The 20,860-nt window shown below is 27.8% G+C and overlaps 1 protein-coding gene across 2 annotated transcripts in view; it reads right to left on the bottom strand.

The window, feature by feature from the left end:
* Window positions 1-20,591, bottom strand: part of LOC123296671 (proton-coupled amino acid transporter-like protein CG1139) — a 57,112-nt gene extending 36,521 nt beyond the window's left edge. Inside the window, exon 1 of one of the 2 annotated variants that reach the window (XM_044878249.1) lies at window positions 20,530-20,591. The gene's annotated coding sequence lies outside the window, so the exon portion shown is untranslated. Of the gene's footprint in view, window positions 1-1,469; window positions 1,484-20,529 lie in introns of those variants that run through there. The other variant, XM_044878250.1, reaches the window with a different exon arrangement.
* Between the last annotated feature and the right edge of the window lie 269 nt (window positions 20,592-20,860).

The following is a 20,860-nucleotide window of genomic DNA, read 5'->3' as shown; positions in this document are numbered from 1 at the left end:
ACCACGTTTTTACATTACAAATTAGTGACATCCTGTGTTGATTACGATACGCGTTTTCATATTACATTACATTACACCAAATCAAAATTAGAATTTTTAAATGAGATCCTATTATTACAGATCACATGTCGCATTTATTGTAGAATAATCATTATAAGTAGGTATTATTGTTATTATTATTATTATGAGAGTCTGCAGTGTTTTGAATGTTGACCCTAGAAGTGTCATTTATTTGATGCATTCAAAGAATAATTTTATTTCATCATGTTATAAATTATATCTAAATAATATTGTCTAATAAGACCGCAGAGAAAAATGGGCTTATCCATCTCTATATATTATAAATATGAAAGTATGGTGGTTTGTTCGTTTGTTTGTTACGCTTTTACGCCCTATTAGCTCAGTTGTTCAAGGCTTAACCAATTCCGTCCGTTTTATGCTTAGAGTAGCAGGTTCGATTCACTCAGCCTCTGAAATTGAGGAGCTGATAAATGAAATTATCAGCGGAATGGTGGTAAAACACATATATGGTATCACAATGGGCTTTATAGCCTAAGTGGGTCCTTCGTGGGATGCCAATGTAACCTAACCTAACCTACGCTTTCACGCAAAAACTACTGAATGGATTTGAATGAAACTTGACAATAATATAGCTCATACATAAGAATAACAACACAGGAGCTATAATTTATAAAAATATTTTTAAAAAAAATACAAAATTATATTTATTGTTTTGACATTTCATATAAAACAGGGTGAAGGAGATACACTTTATAGACATCTGTTCAATCATGGTTATCAGAAATACTTCTTACATTTAGAATTAAATCATTTGATACATGAACTTTCATCTGTGTAAAACAATCGAAGAAGTGTACTTTTGATCATTGCATATTCATTGAAAAGAAGAAATAGGTAATCATTTTTAATTTATTCAAAAAAAATTTTTTGTTTGGCGGTTAGTTTTAATCCTATTTTCTCTTTATATCCATTTTTTTAAGCAATAGTTTATATTTTGCTAAACAAATTAATTTTTTTGTAGGAAGTCTTCATCCTATTTGTTTCATATTATTTTATTTACTTTTTAATGATATTTGCCAGTTATTTAAGGTCAAAAACGCAGGAAAAGCCGCGGGTAAAAGCTAAATATTAAATATGAACTTATCCTTTATTTCATACTATAGTATCTTGATATTAGTACCTTGAACTAAACCGAGGTATTAGTGTACAAATATCTTACTGACTAAATGGATATTAAGGTTTAAAAGTTTACTTGGGCGGTTTTTCAGTACGGTACTCGTACGGTACTTGTACAGATACAATTTTCATTGCAGTGCAATTTTTTTTATCAAGTAAAAGCACTTAGATACCGGAGGTATTTAAAGCCCACCTGATTTGGAAATGCTACACAAAGTACATAATTAGAATTAGTGTTTTTTAAGTATTTAATATATGAATTGTTCACTTACCGATAATTAACAGAAATCACTAAAACAAAAATACTAAACTTAATTTAAAGATTTACAACAAACTGAAATACGTAGTTTAGTCCATAATTATGGCATTACGTAATAGTGAAATTTTAAGCAAACATAAAATATTTTTATTATGTCTTAATGTATGCCTAATTAAGATAATGCAAAAAAAAAAACAGACACAGCATAGATACAAAAAATTGTTTAAATAAATTTTAACAAATTTTATGAGTGTTAATTATAAAAAACGGTTACCAACACTACTTTTGAAGAAAACGGAAATCAAAAAAAATTTTCTGTTACTAAAAAATCATTCCAAAACAAAATATTCCACAGGAAAAAAATTTACGGCGGATACAGATTTTAGAATCTACATTTGCTTACTTTTGAGAATAATTTGAATGTATGAGAACAGAATTGAGAAGCAGGAAAAAGTTAAAAATATTACTAAAAAACTAATTTTTGTCCAAAAATATCTAAAGCCATAAATACTTAAATTATTAATACAGTAATTTTTTATTCTGAGGAAGATATATAATTGAAAAGCATAAAAAGGAAGAAATCAATAAAATTTTCATGAGTTCGATGAAAAGTTCTCGCACACTTCTCTTACCATCGTTTCTGAATGAAACATTTATACATTGGAGACATCAATGAACGTATAAAAACTTACTGTTAGGTTAATATCACACACAAAATTTAATGTATAACTATTCTATTAATAATTCATATTTACTATTCATTATTTACATTAATAAATTATTTATTAATTAATTTTATTCATTTACAATTTATTAATAAACTTTTAAATTTACATATGTAACAATATAATTATTGTTGTTGTTATGTTTCAAAGTTAACAATTTTTACATACCAGTAATTTATAACAATCAACATTTTTAAGTGACGTCACATTAAATATCTAACTACCTACAATCTAAATCTATTATATCTACAAAGTGTTGTAAAATTATGCTCAGTGCTTTGAGCAATTCATTGAACCCATAGGAAATAATCGAGCCAGTATTGGTTAAATTCTGGGAGAAAATTCTATTATGGATTAGGACAAGCTTCAAAATCAAGATTGAAACAGTCTTGAATTAATTTTACTAAATTGGCTAATTAATATAATGTCGAGCTTTGGTATGCGCTCTTAGACCAAGTCCTGGCGTTAATTATAAATGGAGGAATAGTAGTAAGTCTCGGTCGTCAGAACACTCGATAATTGGAAACATCCAGTAATCGAAATTCTTTTCCAACACCGGAATTCTTTAGCAATAGCACGTGTTTAATGTTGTGTGTACAGTCTCGTTAAAATACATACATTCTAATCTTGTTTTGGCATTGTTTAATTTTATTTATAATACATTTTTCCATACAATCCCAGAAATCGGAAAAAATCCAGGAATGGGAACACCTCTGATAATTAATTATCGAGACTCTACTAAGATACCAATTTGTCAACTATACACATATAAAATGATCTCTTTTAAAAGTTAGACGTTGAGAACGTTATAAATGCTTTTTACGCTTTGAAAACATGCTAGAAACCATTAAAATCAAGTTGGGTTCAGTTTTCGAAACCGTATTTACTTTGATTTTATTTAAATTTTTGATTTTATATCCTGATTATTTCTGTAGTCAGGGGTGTCTGCATGGTTTAAGATAGTCCTGGCTGTGATAGTTAAAGTGAGACTAAAAGACTTGCGCTAGACAACGAAATACATAGAGCCATAACGTACAGAGAAGATGAGGCAAAGATTTACCCGCGTGTTATCTCTACTATGGAATCTGCTTGAATTTTAAATATTGCCTAATAATAAAGTATAAATGTTATTTGACGTAAAAATTCAGCATCGATTTTTATTTCTCTTCTTTGGTTTTGGCTGCTGATGCGAATCTACAGATTTCCAACAAAATTTCCTAGTGTATTTTGACTTTCTCGATTCCTATGGTTTCTTGCTTGCAATTGTAAATCAGGAAAATATGTGCGATATCGATAAATTCATTTTATTTCTTATAAAGACAAATTTTGAAGTGCTATCAACAGTGCTAGCGTGAGACTCAAATTATTGACTTTAAAAATAAAATAAAATTTTGACAGTCACATTCTTTTGAAATTTTAAGTGAAAATTAACAAGTGAAAACAAACAAGTAGCTGAGTTAATTGTTGAAATACTTTGTATTGACAGTGTTAAATACACATACATACATGTCATACATACATAACTGATATACAATTTGCGCCCTTGCGGGTAGACAGTGATGTTTACGAAAAAATATTTCAAACAAAAGTTGGTTATTTTTTTATAAGAAACATTTTTTACATTTAAACTTTTGTTCTATCCCTAACGGTTTACAAGATGGGTCCAACGGATCCAAGCGTCCTAAGCACTCATAAAAATTTCAACATAATGTCTTTTTTCGTTTTCGAGTTATTTTGATGACAGACGGGCAGACAGACAGACAACCGGAAATGGACTAATAAAGTAATTTTATAAACACCTATAGCAAAATTTTGTTCGTAGCATCAATATTTTTAAGCGTTACAAACTTGAGACTAAACTTAGTATACCTTGATATATATTACAAATATACATTGTATAAAAAGCAGTGCGAAAATTTTGCAGTGATTAGGAAATATATCAAAACATTTTTTGATACCATTCTATTTCATCACAAGTTTGGAATGTTTTTGTACACCTTTGTATATAAACAAAACATTAAATTTTAAAATTAATACCATACATAAATTGTTATTTATTTCAAGGTAACTAAAATCACTTCACCATGTCCAGAGTCAGATAGATACACCTTTTAAAGTTATTATAGATGCAGTAGGTACAATGTATTTATAATCAAATGTGTGTAAAATAACTTAATATTAATTATTGTCACGTTTTAATTAAATTATTCATGATTCAAAAATAAAACAAATTTAATTCATCAAGTTTATAACGTTTTAACATTGACCTGTATTTAAATTTTATTGTTTAGGTATATTGATCATTTTGGAGACATCAGTTTATGTCACCTAAATGTTTTTATTTTTAAAATCATGTACAGGATGTTTGAGAAATTCACAATATTATTTTATGTATGTGTTTCCTAACTATAAGTTCATATAAATTTTGTTTTAAATTAATTTATTATGCAGACAGGTTTAAAGATCTTATATTCTATACATATAAAATGCTTTGTCCTGAATGATTGACTGACGGATCAACGAAGATAGAACGAGAGACCTGAAACTTGGACGGTTTGTTTTTTGTATGACGTAAGCATCCGATTAGAAAGGATTTTTCGAAATTTTACCCCTAACATGGTGAAAAATGGGAGAAAATTTGTATGGTACAACGTGATTCCTTGGTCCAAACAACATAAAATTTTGTATGTACATTTTATTACAAAATTGATGGAAGAAATGTTTCGTATTTTGTTGAAATTCATTGCCTAACGGGGTTAAAAAGGGTAGAAATTTATTGCGGGGGTGATTTCCATCGAAGTTGATATTAATACTCCTTAGCACTTTTGATTTAAATTATATTTAATTTTAGGGAGATCTAAGCCTTTTAAGATCAAGCAGTTGCCCAACAGCTTTGCTTAACGGTTTTGAAAACTTCTGAATGGATTTTAATGAAATTTTACAATAATATTATAGATCATAAATTAGAATATCATATAGGCTATAATTTATGAAGAAAGCAAAATAATTTGTTTTCATAATAAAAACCAACATATATTTCGAGTGTTAGGCATAGGGGGGGGGGGGGAGTAAGTGAGATCGTCCAGATTGCTAGATATAGATTGCTGGCGGATTATTGCTAAATAATATATGAAAATTCAGACAAACCGTTTTTGTAGATTCCACGATGTGATTGACTCTCTCTTCTTGATCAACTTATAATAAACCGTAGATTTTATCTATCTTCATCTAAAATAATCTAAAGGCAATAGATAAAACACTGGCCATTAATCACGCCCATAGTCCGTACATAGTCCGGAAAATTCTTTATATGGAAATGAAAAAATAAAATGATCAAAGTTAGTATTTTACATTTCTAGAAGAGGATTATGCTTGCTGGTCAAATAGTGGAGTAATGACTTAATAAACAATCTGGAATCAAATAGTTATCAAAGTCACATGCATCGTTACCACTTTCATTGTTTTAATATCAATGAAATTTTTGAATAATCGCACAATATTTCTACATTAGATCACAATAATTATAATAAATTCATATATTTTCAATGTATTTTCATTTCAACACAAATGACGTAACTATAGAACAATTATATCTATAGTTATTACATATGTAATTTAAATTGCATGATTCATCAATTTTACAAATGTTATATATATAAATACCTAATCATCAAAAATGCCCTACCTCAAAAAATATCAAAATCAAAACAGTTTTACTAAATCAATTTACAATCAATCAATAAAAAAATATTTGAAAAATTTTTAAGCTAACTTTACGGTGTAATATTTAGGATTGAAATTTAAAATGGAGTACTGTGTGCAAAGCTGTATGAAATTTTTCTTTCCCTTTTCCTTCTTTTCAAGGTAGGCGTGATGCAAAAAAATTCTAAAACAGCAAACTCGTAAATGTATTTTATTTCACATTTTAATTTTTTTAAGAATGGTGTCGGTTAAAATAGTTTCTTTTATAAGAATTATCTATAAATATATAGGAGACTTTCTATAGATATAGATAGATAGATAGATAGATAGTCACTCATCACGATATCTCTGGAACTATAAGACCTAGAGACTTGAAATTTGGGAGGAATACCTATTCCTTTTGCCAAGTAGAGGTCAGCTAAGAACGGATTTTACGAAATTCCACCCACAAGGGGGGTTGCGGGGGTGTTCATGAATAAAAAATTCATATTTTTCAATTATGGCTTTTAATAGTTCAAAACTTGGTCAGAATGTTTTAAATTACATTTAGAAATTTTTTTAACCTTCGGAGGGTAGAAAGGTGTAGCGAGAAAGTGGGAAGGAAATATCGAATATTTACAAATATACCTAAGTGGGGTATCAAATAAAAGAGCATGATGTGTACATTACAAAACTGTTATCCAACGCAAGGAAATGTGGAGGGAGGGGTGCAAGTGGGGATGTTGCCCAGCAATGCGGGCGGGTAACAGCTAGTATTTTATATAATTATGGTGGGTTGATGAGTAGGAATTATGGAATTTTGTAAGAAATAGATATCTTTTAAACATTTAGCTTAGTTTTCACCCTATGAGGACTTCTATCCACAACCTTAGGAATAAAACAATTTCTTTCGATACAAATAAGATAAGAGCATGGTTAACGTACGCATGCGTAATTGCACCACGAGCGTGTAGCTCGAGTTGAGTAATCACCCAAGTATGTTAATAATGCGTTATCACACGTATATCGTACAAAAATTTATTAACACTTCTAAAATGTGAAAATAATTAAACATGTTACTATAGTAGCTTGCTGCTAATTAAGATTTTGACAAAAACATGGAGAATTTGCGTGAAAATACGTACGGTAATAAACATTTTTCCGTTTCCCAGTCAAAATGAGTGGAATAAATAGTTCTTATCGCACGGACGTAGATAAAACAATTTCAAAAATTAAAATTTAACTATACTAAAACTGTAATTATAGTAAAAGCATAGTTTTGACTCAAAAAATAGTGGCTGTCAAAGAAAAATTGTGATAAGAAAAACATATGCTATGTTAAAAACGTGAGACGTTTCTGATTTCAGCCTCCTCTTTTTTATCGAGTAATAAAAAATACTGATTGAATCTTTTTAGATTATATTTGCGTAAGTAAAAAGAGAATTTTTGTTTAAGAATTTGAAAAAATCCTTTTTTTCATGCTCCTAAAATTTATGCCTTTTAGACGATATTCTCAAAAAAAAAAAAAAAAAAAAATCCATTCTTCGCAACAATCGAGTAAACCAAAAACCATTTTTTTTACTCTTCACTTTATCAGCTTATGAGTTTTATAATTATAATTTTTTTATTCGAGTTTTTTGTTGTATATTTTTAAAATACAAAAATACTCGCTTCTAGACAAAAATATCCGCTAAATGTCTTAATATGTTTCTATCGTGATAATTACATGCCCATATTAAAATTATAATTAAAACATATATAATAAATAAATTTTTTTCATAACTATAATAAATATATAATTATACCTAATAGAAATTAGCATATTATAATTATTATAGACAGATTTGATGTTTTTAAAAACAAACTCCAAGATGAAAAGTAGTTTTCATTGAAACAATAACAATAAAGCATCATCGGTTACTTTTGACAACAACACTTTGTTGTTCTTGGAAATCAATAATTTATTTATATGCAATATGCTTGCGGAAATTTCTAATCAATAATACTTTTCAAGTGAAGTAAACGTTTGAACGATAACTTTTGTCGAATTTCTTTTCGAAAATTGGCCTATTGGTAGGTTATCGCTGATAGAATTTTGCAGAAATTATTCTTATTATAAATAGTATTTTATCACCCTATAGAGGGCAAGAAATCCAACATTCTGGCCGTGAGTGGTTGTATACTATTTTTCTTTATTCCCTAGCCGAAGGTAGGGTCTAACAATCCTTATAAATCTTGGAAGATTGAATACCTGCAATTATTTGAAACTCCAGACAAATTATTTTAAAACAAAATAAATATTACGTTTGCTGCTTCATGTTACTAGTGGTAGATAAGTGTTCAATAAATGTGGTGGTAAATAAGTTTTCAAATAATGTGTAAATCTACAGAACTATTTAATGTTATTGGCATACGAGTTAATAATTAACAAAGTAATTTGTTTACTAATTATTTCGTTGATAACCAAAGCCCGAAGTTTCCATATTTTATTTTTTGCTATATGAAAGGCGTTTTTTTTAATCTATGGTGATGCTTAATCATGGCTATAAGAAAGAGTATGTGCTGTAAACATGGTCCCAACAATCCACCAGTGAGAAATTGAAAATTCTATAAGAAATCGATTTTATAGTTAAACAAATTGTTGCTATGCTACAAAAATAATAAACCACAAAAAAGCGAGTTTATTACCCACTTTAACTTGTACGACAAATCTTCTGCACAAATAGATAATATTTTTTTGTCCTGCAAATATGTGTGTAATAAAAATGGCTATAAAATAAAATGATTACCAAGAAATTAATAGTTTAAAAAAAAAATTACTCACGTAATAGCCCTCAAGGCATTATCTCACGTGTTTTTGATGTATTATGTTAGTTATAGGTAATAAATAATAGTATTCGACAAATAAAATAAAAAATCAAATATTTTCTCATGTCCATAGTTCCATATTTTTAAATTAAATTCGAAAAAGGTTGTTTGGAACAATAATAAAGCTAATGAAATATTTATTATTTTTCAATTAGATCGGGTCAAGTTAGAGAGAAAATAACTATATTACTACAATTATTAGCCAAATTATGTGCAAACTTAACAAGTTTTACCCATATCATATCAGAGATCTGTATTCTCAATAGCTATTACTCATTAAATTAGCGTGTATACGTCGTAAATAAATTGCAGTGTCAGTCAAAATTACAATCCCACTAATCACAACATATTTTCTCTTGCAATAAATCACCTTAAATCGTATCCAAATCATTGATTTGGCTAAAGTTAAAATGCGCTAAGTTAACGAGTTGATTTTTACAGTCATTGTATGTGACATGGTCCAAGTAATAAAAGCATAACTTCTTCAAATGCTTGATGAGGCTTAAAGAATGACAATTTTTCAAAATTTCAATACACTAGCGGCTGCGAAATCGTCATTTTTTAGATACAGAGTGTTATAATTTGAGAAAAAAGAAATGTTATTAGGTACACTGGAGATTTTTAATCGAAACGAGTTGATAGCAGAATCATGTTTGTACCGCTGGTTTTAATAATTTATCACCATAAGTCTTAAATTTAAATCATGAAGGATTCTTAGCTAATCCTGTCAAGTTTCCAATTTTTCTAAATGGCCCAAATTCACAAAAATATGTTTTTTTTTTTAATTTGAACAACGCTTTTTCGAAAAAAGGACCCCTTTCTGGCTTTGTCTTTAAGGCATTGTCATTATTTTAACGTTATCTATCAATTATTGAACTCGCTGAACTTGCTATTATAACTTGAACCACCTTGTATACCGTTTTATAGGAATGCATATACATTAATTATTATTTCGATGCAATGGCATACTTTAAATTCATTTTATTTGGAAAAATGCGTTAAAATTTTCAAAAAGACTAAAAACTATAACAAAAAATTCCTGTAAAAAAAAATAATAATAAACAAGTAAAATTATTTTATTTATTTAATTAAAATTCATTGATATAACAAACGGTAAACAAATAAATTTTTCTAAGATAGAATATAAAAAATAGTTTTTTTTCAATAATATCTCTTGGAAAATACACAATCTATATAATTATAAATGCAAGGTTAAATTTGTTTACAAGAAAGTTATTTTTCATTATTTATAACAAATATTTATGGCTAAAAATTCCTATTCTTTTTAAGTGGTTTTATACTTTTAAATGACTATTATTTGTCTTTTAATTTTATTCCTGCATTCTTTAATGACTGATTTTATTAAACAAAATTTATAAATATTTTCCATCAATTTGGTTTTTTATTATTTTCCAGTTGCAATGTCACTGATGTTTTTCTTCTCAACCTAGGTTTGTATACAGGATACTCGGAAATATGAAAATTTTAAAAGTATTTTTTAGTTTAAACTACCTCATAAACTTTTGTTTTTTAGCCAATTGCTCAGGAGTTACCAATATCCTTTGTGGTCTTCTAATCCTCAAAATCTTATAATAAGGAAAATGAACACCAAATGAGTCGCCCTAAAAAACTTATTTTAGAAACTTTTTTGGCATTTTTTTTTTTTTTGAACGGTAAAAGGGTATAAAAACTGAAGCAAGAGGTATCGTTGGACACCCGGTAAGAACTATGTTCTTTTCACTAAAATTTATGAATTTCTTAATAAAAAGAAAAATTTTAATCAAAACTATTTTGTTTTTAATTTCAACTTCTGCAAGAAAAACAGTCACCGTAACCAAAAGACCACGACCTCATTTAATATTTTAAGATATTAAACTATAAAAAAGTTTTGGGTGGTTGAATACTTCTTTTTGCCCCATGATCCGAACGTGCATAAATTCCTAAATTTGCTAATAAGGCCTAAATACCGGGTAGAAATCAAACCTCTTGCTTTGAGGACAATTCGGGAAAAAATTCTTCGTTTTGGAGATATTTTGTTCACATAAATCCACACATAACATAATCATACCAGCTAAAAGTGGCATAACACTTTCCAGTTTTCAAAACAGAAAATTACACAATTTTTGTCTTTATTTCAATACTCTAATATATATTCTATAGAATACTTTTGACACATGTATCTCATATCAATAGAATTTTTAATAAATTATCCCTACTCTTTGCAACGATAATGGTCTAGAAATATAATTAATATTTATGTATTAATCTAGTCTTAATTAAGATGTAAATATAAGTACATATTTTGCATTCCAAATTATGAAATATTGAAAGTATATGTCCAAAGTGTTGAAATATATATTCACTAGTGACAATATTTTTCTAAATAATATTAAAAAGAGTATCATTGTCGTATCCAATGAAGGTTGGAACACTAGAATGAGGGCAAATTATAAAGCCCTAGGGAGACATTCTACAACATAGTGTATGAGTAGGGTTACGAAATCACATCGCTCAAAAAAAAAAAAACATTTCAAAATCGTAAACCTAACCTGAACATACCATAACTGTATGTAAAGTTAGAGTTTATTTGTATTCAGTCAATCTTACTTTTATTTTTTATTATTTTTTTATAGCTTATTAAATATATTGAAAATAATATTTATATTTAATAAAAGAGCTAAAAGTTATAGCGTACATATATGATTATATAAAACGAGAGAATATGTAATTCTACGAATTATCGGCAATTTTTGATATTTTATTGACCACGATTACCGTGAATTACTCATTGCTGTTAGCAGAGCAAGTACAGACCCGATTTCGATTATATGTGCACAATCTTCAGAATAAATAACGATTCTATGTAATTTATATGTTTTCTATATTGATGAAAAGGCGTCTTAAAAATTGCAGCGATAAAAATTGCAGTATCTAATAATAAAAAAACACGAGATACAATGTTATACGAGACATATACAAATATACTTATAGTTGCAGTAACCTTGCACAGTAAATAAATTGTGATACCTAGTAATTTCTAATAATTTCAGCACCACATGATTAGTTATTACAAAAAACTCTGCAGTTCTTTTTATACCTACATTTTATCTTTCTGTCGGACCGAAAAAAGAGAGAGAATTGAACTGAATTATTCAGTTAATCACCGCGTAATTTTTCAAGTTCTTAACTTTTTTAAATTTTCGAATCAATTTATCAATTATATACGGTCATTATGTCAAAAAAAGCAGGTGATGGTGGACATTATGTTCTGATATCAGATTAGGCATAATTCTTCGAGTTTCTTTAATAGCCATTTTATATCCTAAACGGAAAGAGATAGAATAACACTTTAAGTAAGAAAGTTGATCTTCATAAAAAAACATATATGCTATCTTATATATGCCCTCGTGAGTAAACAGTGATGTTTACAAAAAATATTTCAAACAAAAGTTGTTTATTTTTTTATTTGAAGGAACATTTTTTACATTTAAATTTTTTTTTCAATCTCCAACGGTTTACAAGATGGATTCTACGGATTCGACCTCACTTTTTACGTCCTGAATACGCTGTAAAAATGTCAGCTTGATATCTTTTTTCGTTTTTGAGTTACCGTGTTGACAGACGGACGGACGGACGGACGGATGGACGGACAACCGAAAATGGACTAATTAAATGATTCTATGAACACCAATACCAAAGTTTTTCGTAGCATCAATATTTTTAATCGTTACAAACTTCAGAATACAGACAAATTATCGAAAGTCGAAAGACGTCAGAGAATAATACAATTGAGTATGAGGAAATTTAAAAAAAAGTTAAATGTTTTGCGCTATAATAAAATTATTATAATTATAAATCATAATTTTGCATGATCAATATTGATCTATATACGTCAATAATTCATATTAATATATATTTAATCAAATGAAATCAGTATTTTAATTGTAACCGTGACAGTAATTACAGAGAACTACGCAACTTTAATATTGTATGTGTAATGTGTATACACGATGATTTATTAATAAAAAAAATTGTAAATTTTCAATATACAGGATGATTCTTTAAGTCAAAATCAAAATTAAATTGCATTCATATTAATATCATTTTTTGACGAACAAATAATTTTTATTCTATCGAGAGCAAAATAAATAAAGCTTATTTCAACTAATTACTATGGAAAACACTTTCTAGTTTTTACAGAAATTTATTGTTTTGAAGTGAAAACTTCTTTAGCCGCGTTTAACGATTTTATTATAATAACTTTTAAGTTGGGGGTAAAAATTCTAGTATAGTTACGTCATCGTCACGGAACATACTTATCACGTTGAAAACACTGGCTCACGACCGATCAAGTGATTGCCTTTTTATTATTTATAATTGTTTTTTATACCCATTGTTTTGTATATCTTTGACCCAATTATACCTAAGAGTATTTGAACATACCTTGTATCCTGTAATTCTCACGGGAACGAATATTTAAAAAATAATTTAATAAAGTAAATGTCATAAAAATATCAAAAGTTTCCAGAATATTTTTATTTACTTTTCTAATAGGAAAAGGTCCCCAAATGACTACTTATCAGTTTTTGGTCATATATTTGATATGAATAGTATACAAAAATATTTTGAGATTAATTTATTTTTAAATTTTGATTTTTGTAATTAGAATCTATCTATAAAAAATTTTGTTTATTATTATGCGAAGAACCTCCTTTTTTTTAAATCGGTTCATATATCTAGTTTTTATTTCCAACATTTTTTACCTACTTTTTTATTTCTACCTTCGAGTATTCGATTCGTGCAGGAAATGTTTAAAGCTTAATTAATAATGGTTATTACAAGAATCAGATAATCAAATTAATAATATTATTTATTTTAGTAATATCCTGTTCTTTTTTATTTTGAATAATTACAAATTCACTTTTTAGATGTATTATATACTTATAAAATTTTTTGAATATAATACAACAAAATAGACAATTTTTCCACAGAGCATTCTTAAAGAAATTTAAAGTACTAATAGGCTAAATTAAAAATTAAATTTCTCGATTTTGAAGAAAAAATGAATTTTTCGGTAAATATGATAAAAGTTTGGAAGCTATTACATATGGAAAAATTTTAGAGAAAACAATAATTCAGAGAAGCAGTTTCCTTTTGCAATCGACTGATTGTATTTTTAGTTGAAAATTTATTGTCTCATTAACATTAATTTCAAAAAGTATAATTTTTCAAGCAGGAAATTATTGATAGAACTATTTATTTTAAAATAATTTTTTACTTTTTTGTGAATTTATTTAAAGCCGGTTCTAATTTATTTTTAAATTTTAAATTCAGAAAAAACAAAAAAAAAAACTTTTTTTTCCTCGACTACAAAACTCGATGATGTGAAATTAGAAGGGAGAAATTTTGAACCCCCTTTTTAGATTTAAAATTTCTTTTAGTATTATTGGGTTGTCTCCATTTAAATGAATCACTCTCATAACTCTCTATTTATAATTTTTGTTATTGTCGCGAATATACGACAAAGTTTTTTTTTGACGTCATAATTTAGTTTATTTTTATTATTATTATTAGCTAAACTATAAATTATTATTAATAAAACTATTTAAAGTAAATAAAATGTTTTTCATTCATACATTGCTAAATTATTTAAATTTAATCACAAGTATTAAAGTTCAATTACGCATAAGAAAAATTTATGTTTTGTAAGAAAAAAACTATTTTAAAAACGCAACTTGTGTGTCTCAGACCACTACAACAGGCCGTTTTTCACAATTGATTACTAAACCTTAATCAATTATATGTGGGAAAATTCAGGAATAGGGAAAATCTTTTAAAATTTGAATATTGGGAATAGGGAATATTCATGAAATTTAAACTTGGTTCAAATATTTTTCTTCCGTAACTTTAATGACTGGACATTTCAACTAAACCTTTATTTTAGTATTTAATATCTTTTTAATTACTTAAAATTTATTAATAAAAGTACAAATTTAGTGAGGGCATTTAAAAATTTTTAAAACGGTAATTCAAATTTTTATATGGACGTGACATCATAGTACGGGTCTGTCAAATTTGTTGACATACTGTATGATACTAATTACTTACAATTTAACAATTTAAATGGTATTTCATTAAATTATACTATTCTACGGCTTCTTATTAGAAAACTTAATAATAACGAGCGTAAATTCTGTGTTGTAAATTCATTTTTTAAAGTGTAAATTATACATTGAACTGTCACCAATTGACAGATTACGTACTTATACGTCATCAACAGAGTATTATATAATGCATTTTAAATATTTTTTTACACTTAATTACAGCATTTTTAAGCAGTAATTATATTTTTACTTTGTTATAACGGTGTAAGCAATGAATTAAAAATATTAAAAAAATACATTAATATTCTCTATAGATAACTAAATCTTAATCTATTATATGTGGGAAAATTCTGGAATATGGAAAATCTTTTATTGCACCAAAATTTGAATTTTAGGAAATTATCGTTGTCTTTGTAATTCTAGTAAAAAAATTAATGAATAAGAATAGACGAATAAAAAATAATCGAAAAGTGAAGGGATTTGACTTTGTTCCTCAATTTAACTTTATTAAAAATGTTTGCTTGGAAAACATTTTTTGTTTTTTTATCAAGTGTTTTACAGATATTGGTTTTTGGATGAGTAATCTAACATATTGCTCAACAAAGTCAGTGATCATTTCCTTAAAGCATGAGATCATATTCGTGTAGACCACAAAAAAGGTGTCTGAAACGAATCGATAAAAAATTTTATGTTTTTTATTTGTTTGAATGCTACCAGATTTAAAAAAAAAAAAAAAAAAAAAAAAAAAGAAAAAGAGAAAAAAATAAATTGCAGGTATCTACTGATGGCAGTGCATGTCTTATTTAAATTGACTGTTGTATTAAAATGTATCAACGAGAAGAAAGAAAACATTTAGCCCCCTCGACTAATACAGAAGGATGTTATAAGTTTACCTTATCTGTATGCTGTCTTTGGCATCGTAGCTCTTGAACCGCTAAACCGATTTGGCTTTTTTTTGTGATTAAAAGGTTATTTGATAGAGGGATTTGATATTCTTAGCTCTGTTTCAAGAAAATCTGCCGTTTTAAGATCATCCATCACCTCTAGTTGTTCACGAGAGGTATAAATCTACATCAATTTGAAAAAAGGAGATTATGTTGAAACGGCTGAGCATATTTTCTTGAAATATATCTAAGAACACGCTCGATCAAATTACCTTTCAAACAGGCAAACAAATCAAAATCCATGCATCCGCTTAGCAGCCACAAACGAATCGATCAGACTTGATTTTGTGTCGATAAATTTCTTTAAATTTTTAATTTATATATTATTTTCTGTTAAAATAAATCTTATAATGAGAAAAATAAGTAAGTATTCGATCGCTCGAAAAATACAGTCGAAGTCTTTTAGTCTCGATACTATAAGGGCCCCCGCAGACTGCAGACTTTTTATCGGCCGATAGTTTGGTCGGCTTCTTAATCAGTATGGAGAGGAATGCATATGCGCACACTACAGCGATTCAGTATCGGCCGATAAAAAAGTTTGATGGGCTACCCGATTACATTCAAACAAAGCTGTCGCCCAACTATCGGCCGACTGTTTAATCAGTATTGGCACATACACGCCTGCGCATACATGACGATTGTTTAGTCGGCCGATAGCTCAGTTCGCTCTGTGATTTGGCTCTTCCACAGGTATAGAAAGTCTTAAATTTGTATCCTCCTTCGCTATTGCTGGTCCAATTAGCTTGAAAAGTTCATTGAAGCTGGTAATGCTCATTCAATAATAGGCGGAAATTTTTTTCGGGTAATCAAGTAATTTGGAATGCATAGTGTAAAATTTTCCACTAACTAATCTATCACTGAGAATGGGATGCACCCGATACTCTCGGAATCTCTTGTTGATTTTCCTCCTCCGGAGTATGATGAGAGCAATAATTTTCCTGGACAATATTTTCATTGTGCGACCGCTTCAACAGTCAGTTACAAACAGGTTCGAGAATAGTCGGCCGGCTGTTGGATAGTCTGCGCCCTGTTCACCAACCAAACTGTTTAGTTGGTTCGGTGTGCGCACTTTCAGCCCAACCCGACTAATCTATTGGCCGATAAAAAGTCTGCAGTCTGCGGGGGCCCTAAGAAAACTATTTGTTAAAACTGATTTTATACTTTTTTGAATTTTGTAGTTATTGTGAAAATTACCTGTTCAATAACATAAAAATGAACACTGGAGGTTAAAGAAATAAAATTATTTTTATTCTTGATAAATATGCAAATTAATCATTAAAAAAATTTATTTAGTTTATGTTACTGATTAAAAAAATACGTAAACCCAGCAACAATTTTACATATTCATAGAATATTTTTTTGTGGTACCTAATTTGAATACAAATACATATATAGATAACAAAAAAAAAAAAAAAGATTTTAGCTAATTTTTTGTAAACAACCAGTTTTGCACTGCACTAAAACATTCTTTGACTCATACATTTAAGCAATAACTCATATAAATTTCAAAACAAACAATTTTTCATAATTAATTAATGGTATAATATTATTATCCTGACTGATTTATTTTGCTTTTTTATACCATGTATATGAAATATACCAAGGTATATTAAGTTTAGTCCCAAGTTTGTAACGCTTAAGAATATTGATGCTATGAACGAAATTTTGGTATAGGTGTTCATAAAATCACCTAGTTAGTCCATTTCCGGTTGTCTGTCTGTCGTCTGTTGTCTGTCCGTCTGTCATCACGCTTACTCAAAAACGAAAGGAGATATCAAACAAATAAATAAATGAGCAACATAGATCAATTGAGTTTTGATTCTGTAGGACCCATCTTGTAAACCGTTAGAGATAGAACAAAAGTTTAAATACAAAAAATCTTTATACAAAAATAAACAACTTTTGTTTGAAACATTTTTTCGTAAACATAACTGTTTACCCGTGAGAGCGCATATTATGCGCAAATTGTAATATTATATGGGAATATCAGTTTTCTATGTGTAACATGTATGTATGTGTAATGTGACAGAGTAATAAACACTGTCTATACATGGTATTTCAACAATTAATTCAGTCAATTGTTTATTTTCACTTGTTTCTATTGATATACGGAATTCTAAATATAAATTGATCGTTGTTAAAACTTGAATGCATTTTAAAATAAGTTGTTTTCAAAAATGAAATGATTGGTACTATTAAGGACAATTTTAATGAATATAATTTTAGGAAAAACCAAAATTGTCAAATGATTATATTGCAATTAAAGTGAAATCTTTTTTTCCGTAATGAATTTTAAAAGCAATTATCAAATACAATAAAATTATTCCATATATGGTTTATTTAATGAGAAAGGATTAATAATCCTCAACAAATGATAGCTGCATTTTTTATTTCCTTTTGACATAATAAGTTATTTAATATAGTTTTTTTGTTATATTGATGCAATAAAAAGTTTCTAATTTTTATACAGGGTGTCCTCTATAAAAATGATGGTTAAATGTTGGAAATGAAAAAGCAAAGACAGCATATAAACAGAAAAATTTTTTAAAGAAGACCTCGACGGAAAAGACTCCATTTTTACTTTCGGGCAAAGTTTTAAAAATAATAAAGTTAAGCAGTTACAGCGCGATTTTCGTACAAATTATGGTTGAAATAGTATCTGATAATTAGTTTGCGACCACTCACGCCTTCAGGGAGAACGTTTATGCAAAATGTCCTAGGAAAATTTTGACAACAAAATTGCTATGTGCCATCAAGATCTTGAAATTTTATCTTGGTATACTATAAATTTTATCGGATATATAATTCTATTCATAACCCTATACTCTAAACTATTATGAATTAATAAAAACTTTCTATTAAAATTAGTTCTTGCGTTAATTTTGGTACTGCCTTAAATTATTTTTAAATGTGGTTTCTTTGGGTATTTTATTATTTACTGAATAATTACCTTATCGAACACTGAATTAATAAAAAAGTATTTCTAATTTCAATATTTTAAAATTACAATAAAATACTTGTTAGTAATCATTACTAAAAATAAGTTTTTTCTAGGAATACTTTATAAAAAATCTTTTTATATAACTATTTGCTTCCAAAAGTACGCAAGATACCACAGGGATTTTTATATTTATTGTAAGTATAAGTGATAAATATTTTGAAATAATAAAATATCCGTTATTACTATAATTTAACTGTTTAATTTTTGTAATTGACGCGACCATATTATTTTCGTGTAGGAATTCCTACGTAAATTACGTGTAAAGTTATAGACTTCTGCAACTTACCTACTTAAAAAAACTCTCAAGTACAATTTCGGTAAACATAAATTTAGAGATGGATTTAAGTGTGCATAGCTGTCAAAAATAATCGAATATTATAATTACAATAAATAATATTATCCTAAGTTCTTCATGAAACTAAAAATGCATCTGTCTATAAGTTATAGAGTATAGTTAATATTTAATTTATTAAGTAATAACCAGTTTAGTAGTTTATTTTATCTAGGTTAATATTCATGTATAGGTTCTCTCTCAAGGAAATAAAATTGTACAATCAAAAGCAATTTAGTTCTGGATGTCTTCAATTCATCGATTCATAAAGGGATATCTTTAATCAAAATCGGTAAAATCCATTTTAATATAATCTTAGGGAAAGATTCCTTTAAAAAAAATGTTGACACTAATAAAAATTCGATGAGTTGAAAAAATTGCACTCTGTGTCTAGAGCTCGTATGGCCCAATTGACTAAGGCGCTTGGCACGAATCCATGGTGCCCGATTTTGTCACAATATTCGTGTTCAGCAACCCCAAAAACCCCCGAGTAACGAGTTTGAATCGATTATATAACAAATTTCCCAGAAACTCCAGGAGACGACGGAGATATCGTGTACCCAATTCCCGATAATCGTATTCAGCGACTTCAAAAACCCCCGTGTAAGTTTGAAATTATTTTCTTCACTATATAAACCGAATTTTGAATTTAGTATATTTACGATTAATTTAAAATGCATATTACTTATGCAAATTACTTTTTTTTAAATTCTAATTAGTCAATTTTGGTCACAAAATATCCTGAGGCTCTAATGAATTGAATGCCGAAAGCCGCATTCAAATTCGGCTTACAATTCAAATTATTCGAGCTTTGACCATTTTAAGTGGTTCGTTTTTGCGACCATTAATGAAAATACAAATAATGATACAGTATCATTATACGACAGATTTCTTGTGCTATTATTGCCATTAAACTAAAGGATGATCAAATGAAAGCTATATAAAAGCGCTCCTTGTTTTCAATAATTTATTAAGGTCTTAACTTTAATTTAAATAGTAGTTTTTTAATTTCCACTGACTAGTTTTGAAGAAATCTATGTAAACATATCATCTACCTACTGTTTTTCCATAAGACCATCGTTAAATTAGCCTTCTTTTGAAGTCGTTTATTTATTTAAATAATCGGGCGCCCCTCCCCCCTAAGATTTTCAGAATTGATTAAGAATTGGCCCAACTGCATATAAAAAAAATCAAGACTTTTATGCAAAGTTTCTCTGGCGCTCCTACATCCTTAAGTCAAACAAAAAATATATAAACTAAATTTGATCACCCTATAGGTACGTAAACAAAAATTAAAAATTTATCTAACAAATAAGATAAACATTAAACATCTAACAAATTGTCCACAACTGTATAATAATCTATATTCTCAATTCATAAATGAAAATACTTGATTAATAAAAAATATTTAACACTTACCTAAAGATTCAATGAATGTCAACAATTAATAAACGTAAACACAAAAATTTTTAAAAAGACAATTAAAAATTCACCAAAAATATTCTATTTATTGAATCACAAATTTGAAGAAAAAGAAAACACTAGTTATAATATTTGAATTATATTAAATAAATTAATATTTTAAAAACTATACATTTATAATAATAATTGTCTATTAATATTTTTTGTTAACTCAAAAAAATAAAAAGATCTCAATAATAATATTGAGATAGAATTGATAATGTTCTTATAATGATACCCAGAGATGGATACCATTCACTATTCGTATGGATGAGCACCTCAATACAAC

Source organism: Chrysoperla carnea, chromosome 3, assembly GCF_905475395.1.
Source record: "Chrysoperla carnea chromosome 3, inChrCarn1.1, whole genome shotgun sequence".
NCBI lineage: Eukaryota > Metazoa > Arthropoda > Insecta > Neuroptera > Chrysopidae > Chrysoperla > Chrysoperla carnea.
Note: the sequence above shows the minus strand (reverse complement) of the source record. Positions and strands in the feature narration are given on the sequence as shown.